The 8,169-nt window shown below is 29.8% G+C and overlaps 1 long non-coding RNA gene across 1 annotated transcript; it reads right to left on the minus strand.

Annotated features, from left to right (window-relative positions):
• Positions 1-462: 462 nt before the first annotated feature.
• LOC111392473 lies at positions 463-2,600 on the minus strand. The gene is made up of 2 exons (XR_002702274.1): positions 1,110-2,600; positions 463-1,022 (listed from the first exon to the last, which is right to left on the minus strand). It is a non-coding gene; the product is annotated as an uncharacterized LOC111392473 (long non-coding RNA).
• Positions 2,601-8,169: the final 5,569 nt, after the last annotated feature.

Below are 8,169 nucleotides of genomic sequence, written 5' to 3' on the forward strand. Positions count from 1 at the left end.
TGAAGTAGAAATAATTAGTTTTTATTTTCGAGTTCAAGAAATTTAATAGAACAATTATTTTTGGTTTCTGTCAAGTTCAAATCAAACATAAAACTAGTCGGTATTACGTGCGTTGTACGAATTGTGTATCAATTTTGTTTTGATTAGCATGTGTATTGACGTTTTTTGAAATTATATGGAATGATGGAATTGTTGGCAAAGTGATATTTTTTCGAATATTTGCTAGTTAGCTGTGACAAGTAAATGTAAGAAATCATGCAATGATTTTATGTTACAACACATCATATATATTCAGGGGTTTAACTATGAAATGAATTACTTATTGTAGACACAATGTAGCAACTTATACGCTTGGATTAGAGTAAATGAAAGACAAGAAAAAATAAAACTTAACTTCATTAGTGTCGTCAACTGTAAAAGATACATCATCTATCTTCTTATATAGCCATACACAAGACAATCTAAACAAGTGCTGGTTTCTAGCATTAATGATGTAGATATCATGTTCTACATACATCATTTGTCAACAATAATGTGCTCGACAGTTTCTGATTATTACATGTAGTCAACAAAAGAGAACATCAAGACAAACTTCACAAAAAAAGTAGGTTCTTGTCAAAAGAATTTCGCAAAAAAAAAAAAAATTTCAATCATCATTCCCTCCATGTTTTCTGTTGGAGTAAATGAATTTGTGTCAGAGATTTTTGAACTTATGTTTTCATCACAAGCCACCTTTGAACTTGAGATATGATCTGAAGACTTGAAAAGAGCTCTATTTGTCGGAGGTGACTAATCTTCTTGAGAGTCTGTATCGATGATTTTTCCAACTGCTGTAACCATAACTTGAGTATCGACATTTGCTTGGCATTCTTCTCTTGGACTTGTATGTTTGAGTTTGTTATAGAGATAATGTCAAATCTATAACTTGATAATTAGGTTCAGCTTGCGATGCTTTCAAGTAGAAAAGCTCGTTCAGTGTTTCGCATTTTCTGAATGACAGCTTGAAAGTTTGTCTGTGAACCCTGTGTTTAATCATGTAATGTATTGATATCACTTGAGTATAATATGTATGGAATGGCAAAATGTTCAAGTTAGGTTGAAATTTTTACAGAATTGGTTTGCTCCATCAAAGATTGTGAACTTGTAAATAGCAATTTTTCAGCTGTTTCACCAATTGCATTTGCATTGAGCGAGATCGTGACATCTAATAGCTGCACCTATGCTCTAGCCCCTAAAGTGAATAAGAATTGAGTATTAGTAAATGAAGACATGAGAGAACAAGCTGATCCCCAAAAGCAGTGATATTTGAATCATATAAAAATAGGAAGGAGTTTTATAAATATTAGCATGTATATGTTCTTCAATAATAAAGATGAAAAAATGTATAGCACAGTGAAAAGCCTTAATAGTTTTTAATCCTCTGTTTGCTGCTTGTTTTTCCACAATTAATATGGGTTACTCAAAACATTGGAGCTCACATTTTCAAGGCAAATGTGAGATGAAAGTCAACAAAATCATGGCAAATGGGACATTTAAATTGGTCTATTTTCTTCTTAAACTGGAGAAAAAAAATGTGTAACAAATAGTGGATAAATAAGACAATAGAGTATAACTAAATGTAACATTTAATTAAACCTCAGTATTTAAGATGTGTAATGAACAAGAGTTACCTGAGTATCGATTAAGATCAAATGTTGATACCTTCCATTACCTTGCTTTGAAGGTTTTGGTGATTGTTTTTCTACTATAATTACCTTGACTCTCCACTTTTGATTGTTTGACACAATTTCTGGTATTAGTTGGCATTGTTCTTCCATTCTAAGACTTGTAATGGAGGTGGAGGTTTTGTAATCTTGTATTTAGGTAACTTAAGTGAGTGTAGTGTTTTTGTGTTTAGAATCGAAAATGAATTTTTCTTACAACCAAATGTATTATCTTTGTAGAGGAAGTGGTCCAGATATAAATCGTCAAAGTTTTTAAAAAAAGAAAGAGAGTAAGATCAGCATGTACACTACAGTGATATAAGTATCAATATTTTATGGTATAATCACTGCTGCAATTGTCAGACATATATAGGCAAGTAAATTAGTTGACTGTTGAAACTTCAGTTACTACAAGAATGACCATAAATTAAGGATTATTGAGTGAAAATCACACCATATACATCAGAAAACAAGCTCAGTTTTATTAATATTAAATATAAAATTAAAAATATCACTAGGCCTCCTCCATTATATACAGAATTGTAATGTTATTATTATTGATGATTGTTGAGATAAAATCATGCAAATAGAAAATGTATATATTATTTACTTTTAAAAACACTTAATAAATAACACAAATGAAGGAAAAATATTTAAGTTTTTAGTTAGTCTTAAGACTGAAATTAAAAGTCTTTTTATATGCGTACGTATGAAGAATGAAAAAAACAAAGGGAAAAAAGTAAACAAAAATGGGATGGGATTGGATTAGTATTGAACCATAGGTATGGTGAAATCAGTGCTGCAATTAGCAGATAGATATGGGCAAGCAAGTCAGGTCACTGTTGAGGCTTCAGCTAGTACAAGAACGACCATAAATTAATGAGTATTGAGTCATAATCATACCATATACTTTAGGAAAAAAAAAAAGTTTTATTATAAAATAAAAATAAAATATGGCTAAATCTTTACTGTATAGAATTGTAAAACTATTATTATATGTGATTGTTGAGATAAATTTATGTAAATAGACAATATAAATTTATGTACACATAAATAATACAAATGAAGGAAAATATTTAAGTTTCTAGTTAGTGTTAAGACTGAAGTTAAACTTTTCATTACATAAAAAAATAAAAGGACAATGTAGTTATATAGTCATTTAAGAGCACAATAAAAAATTTAAAAAAAATGGAAGGGGATATATTTGAAAACCAGAACCATGCTTTTGAAGTAGAGTTATATGAAAACCAGAATTATGCTTGCATGCTCACAGTGGTAGGAGAAGATTCAACAACATTTATGAAGTAGAACTTACTGAAGAGATTAAACTGCATTGTACCATTACTAAACTGACGAAAAGATTAGCATTAGAAGTGTCTTCAGTCTCTTCACTGTACACAACCAAATGTTTTACATAATTTTTGACCGATTATGGAGGGGCGCCTGTCCACTCCAATAAGGACACGACACTTGTCAATTCGATCATCTATTTGGTAAATGATTTGGTACATATAGCATCTTCCTTACAAAATAAGTTGTATTCATCAAAATGTATCATTTATTAGCTAACTCTCATACATGCTGTGACTGACCATGACACCCTGACCAATCTCCCTGAACATTTTTACAACTTCAAAACTCTCAATCATGTAGCAAATTCTGTTGATCTTTGAGCCAAAGATAATATTTCAGTTATATTTTATAGTCTGGAAATAAAATAAAAAAGAAAGAACAAGTAATGGACAGATTGAATATTTACCTTGAAAAGAATTTAATTGCTTTCTTAGTTCTTTAATAAAGTGAATAAGAAGTTGGTATATTTAGTGTATTGGAAGTAAACTAAATTACAACCTGAATGATATGAGTAAAATCACCTTCACGATCTGCACTGGTAGCATCGTGAGTATATTTCTTCATGGTAACACTGTGAAGTGAACAACTAATAATCCAAACTAAGAAGCAAAAGAAACACTCTATAACAATATACTTATGGAATTTAAGAACATGTATGATATCAGAAACAATACAGGTACTCATTTTCAATTCTTTAGGATGAATGGAAGAAGGCAAATAATACAAAACAAAATTAGAAAACACATGAAAGTTGATTAAATAAACATTGCCAAAGAGAAAATGCATGACCTAACTGATATCTAATGTAAAATATTCCAATAATTATATTAACACATGAGTTATTCTACGACATTCATATGCTTTAAACTTCCATTTACTAACTTAATGATAAATTTTTAAAAACATGGCATAATTCTAACTACAAGAAGCTATATTGTATAAGATGCATTTGTATTTATTGAAGCAACATAAAAAACATAAATTCAAACCATTTGCAAAATGTTGCAAGCACATAGAAATGGTTAATTGATATGTATTAAATTCGATATTTCATGATAAACAATATTTTTGGCGCAACAAGTATGTGATTTATTTTTGATAGAAGGTTTAATCAAAACTTTTATATTTTCTCTTGTTCTAGCCTTGGACAATGAGACGTACAATTGATCATATGAAAATACAGATTCAGGAAGATATAAGCCAATAAAATCTAGATTTTGACCTTGAGCTTTGTTAATAGTCATCGCAAAATAAGGACGAACTAAAAACTGAGTTCTTTTAAATGGTATTTACTGTTTGTCAACTTTTAGTGGAATGAATGGAATTTTAGGTAAAAATACTTGTTTTCCAGTTTCTTTATTATCTCCCTGGTTTCTTTATTTATTTGGTGGGAAAAAAATTTGCCAATTTTTTTAATCTCCCTAGTTTCTTCATACCAAAGAGAGAATACTCTATATATTTCAAGAATTATCCAAACGGTGGAAAGAGGGATTCTCACAAAATTCCATTCAGTTACAGTCGAGGTATAAATTGTAAGTGCTGGGTTTGAAATCGACGAGATTTTCGTGGAAAAAAAAAAGAAAGAAAAGAAAGCTGTGGCGAACTAAAAGAGAGAGGCTACTACTAACTCTTTGTATAGAATACTCAACATTTTTCTTTCAACATCCAAAATTTCATTTGTAAGCAACCCACCGAATAAATTTCTCTAAAGAGACGGTTCCACTTTTTTTTTGTTTTTACACTTCAAGACCTTATATGAGACTACCTAAAGGAAAAAACCCATACCTTAGTACATACATACACACACATGTATATAGAGAGGAAAAAATCACAAATCATCACACATCATCTCACCAAAATACAGATTCAGACAAGCATCACAACTGAAACAGAAACAACAGATCAGTTTAAGCATTAAGAAACATCAGCAATATAAATGAAACCCAATCTTTAACAAGTAATTTGTTATTGGAGACATTCCTTCAACAAATTTCAGATTGAAAGAACGTTTATGAAAGGAAAAGAATAAAAAAAAGAATGAAAACTTCCCTTTACTTTTGAACACGAAACATGTAAACTGATTTTTTCTACATGATTTCTGAAACGAGAAATAAAGTTGAGAATACCATAAAGTCCTTATATTCCCAAAATCCCAGACGAGAAGAAGAAAAACTCCACATGCTTAAAGACACAACTTCAAATCATCACCTCATAAAAAAAACTCACGATTTTGAAAAATATAACAGATATTAGATTTTGCACAAATGTAAAATGACGCAGCATAAACAACAACCATGTATAGTAAACCAATAATAATTCACCTGTAAAAAAGGATCAAACCCTAAAAGATCAAAACCCTACATCCTCAAGCCCAATCTGGAAAAGAAAAAGAAGCAATGCTGTTTAGTTTATCCACAGGAAAAAAAATAACTACCAAAGGCTAAACTGTTAAAAAAAAAAACGAAAAAAACAAAAGAAGAAGAAGAAGGTATCAAAAATAAACATTCGGTATTATGAAATATTTATACAAGAACTTTGTCTAAGACATTAATCATGATAGTCATTTCGAAGAAAAAATTAATATTTATTTGAAATAAAATTTTATAAAATTAGGAAGAAAAGAGAAGTATAGTCTATACAGTTAAAAATTCAAATAAACATAGAATACCAAGCAGAAAATGAACTACTTTTATCAATTAGTCATTAGCTTCAAATGTTACAGATTCTTATCTAATCAAATTTTTATTAACTATGATTATTTGCCAATAAATAAATTTTGAGTTTTAGGAGCCAATTCATTTTGGGAGTGAAATTAATAAATCAACAATGGCGATGGCAACTTTCTCCTCCAATTACAATCCATTTGTATGCTGTACCACAGGTGACTTGTGAACAAATTTGCTTTCAATCTCACAATCACAACACAGGATCTGATCTGATGAGCTAGGAGATAAGTTTAGTTACACTTCAAATAATAGATAAATGATTTGATAATCTCATTTAAAAGGAATCTGGATACGGCAAAAATTGGAATATTGACAAATAAATTTTGCAAATAATAGTCCTCTCAACAAAAACACAACAAAAACCTTAAAATCATGGATCTTGAACAATATTGAACCCAAATTCCAAAGAAAAGAAGAAGATGGAATTTCTAGAGTTTTCTAACCAAGAAAAAAAAATATCGCCACACAAAGAGAGTAAAGTGAGTGAGAGGAAATAATAATAATAAAAAAGAGAATTATGTGCCTTCACTTGAAAAAAAAAATGGATTTTCAAAAATCTTGAACCCAAATGTCAAAGACAAGAAGAAGATAGAATTTTTAGATTTTTCCAACAACAACAATCGTCAAAGCTGATGAGAGTGTTTTAAAAGTGAGAGGAAATAATTGCAGAAAGAGAGATGGGCTTTCTTGAAGTGTAGAACACGTTTAATTTCCCTACTCATTTTTGTACAGGCCAAGCCGACACCATTTTGTACGGAAAGAAAGAGAAAGATGGGCTTTGTTGAAGTGGACACACGTTTTGACCACAGTAAAATGGGGTGTGGTTATTATTGCATCTACAGTAATCCTTCATAGTTCATAGCCTTTAAACAAAAAAAAAAAAAAAAAAATTGAACCACAACCTTGAGGGCTCCTACCGTCTCGTCCTTAGAGCTTTGTGAAAAAGGTAAATCGCGGAATGTGCCCCAGCAGGCCAGGGAATAAGAGCTGCCTGTACACTGCGCCTACAAGGAGTCTAATTCCATATATCAAAAATCAATCCCCATACTGCGACTACCAGCAAAGTGTGAAATAACATCACTCATGTCCTTTGCACCACTGGGTATGCCCGGGACAACCTTTTTTAAGATTAGATACATATGAGCTACACAAGAATTTGTAGAAATAACAAAAAAAAAAATAAAAATGACCAAGCCTTATTTTTAACAAATGCGGATACCGTGGGAACTTCTCATTCCCTAGTTTAGTAAATTTTTTCAACTTCTTTGTTCTTAGTAGTGGAATATATAGAAGTACTAATAGAAAGGGTCAGATTGATTTGAATAGTGAATTTTCTAAGTTAGATCCATTGACTTGATAAGAATTTATTTAGGTTAAAGCCATCTTTTTGTAATTTGTCATGTGAAAAACATGCAAATAATCTTTTCGAAAAAGTCTTCTTTAATCATGTTTAGGAATTATTATATTCCAAAAAAAAAAATTTCTTTTGGAAAAAATCATTTCTTACAATTTTGGACAAAATATTTGAGGAAATAATATATTCCAAAAGAAAAATATTTATTTGTGGGTGGTTGTCGTATTATTTGAGATTTTGACTTAAAAATAAAAAATAAAAATTGAATAATTTACAATGCATATACGGTTTAGATCACATTTAGCCTCTTGTTTGATTCCAACTTTTTAAAATTCATTTTCACTCATACATTATCAGCATTTTAATCAAATATTTTATTAACTTTTATCAAAATTTACTAAAAAATTTAAATTTTACTTAAGCCAAACGTGAGTTATTTGTATGAAACAATAAGCACCATTTGATGAGGATTAAAATAGGATTATTAGTAAATTTTAATAAAGATTGATAAAATATGTGATTGAAAAATTGTTGATCACATATTTTGTGGTTAAATTAAAATTTTGATTTTATTTCTTACCAAACAAGGTCTAAGGTAGAATGACTTGTGGAGAACAAGAAAAAGTTAATTAATCATTTTTAATGCTTTTGTCACATTTGAAAAGTTCCTTTGACTTTCGACTATATTAAGATTAAGCCCTTATATGTTTCTCACTCTTCCCTCCGTCAAAATAAAAAATATGGCTGTTATTTATCATAACAAGCCACCAAATTTGAATTTCGTATCTCTTGTGTGGGGTCCGCAACAGCTATATTTTTCATTCTCATTCTTATAAAAATGGGAAACAAATGAGATCAGGAAGCAAAATTTGATAAAATTAGTGAAATGTGTGATGAAAAAATTTGTGGGTACATGTGATTAAAATTAATTTGTTGATTTTGATTTAGATTAAATTTAAAATTTTAATCCCTACGAAATATGGGCAAAAATAGTGTTTCGTGACATTTTTTAAACAATACTAGTCGCTATCAT

This window comes from Olea europaea, unplaced genomic scaffold (assembly GCF_002742605.1).
Source record: "Olea europaea var. sylvestris unplaced genomic scaffold, O_europaea_v1 scaffold933, whole genome shotgun sequence".
Taxonomy (NCBI): Eukaryota; Viridiplantae; Streptophyta; class Magnoliopsida; order Lamiales; family Oleaceae; genus Olea; species Olea europaea.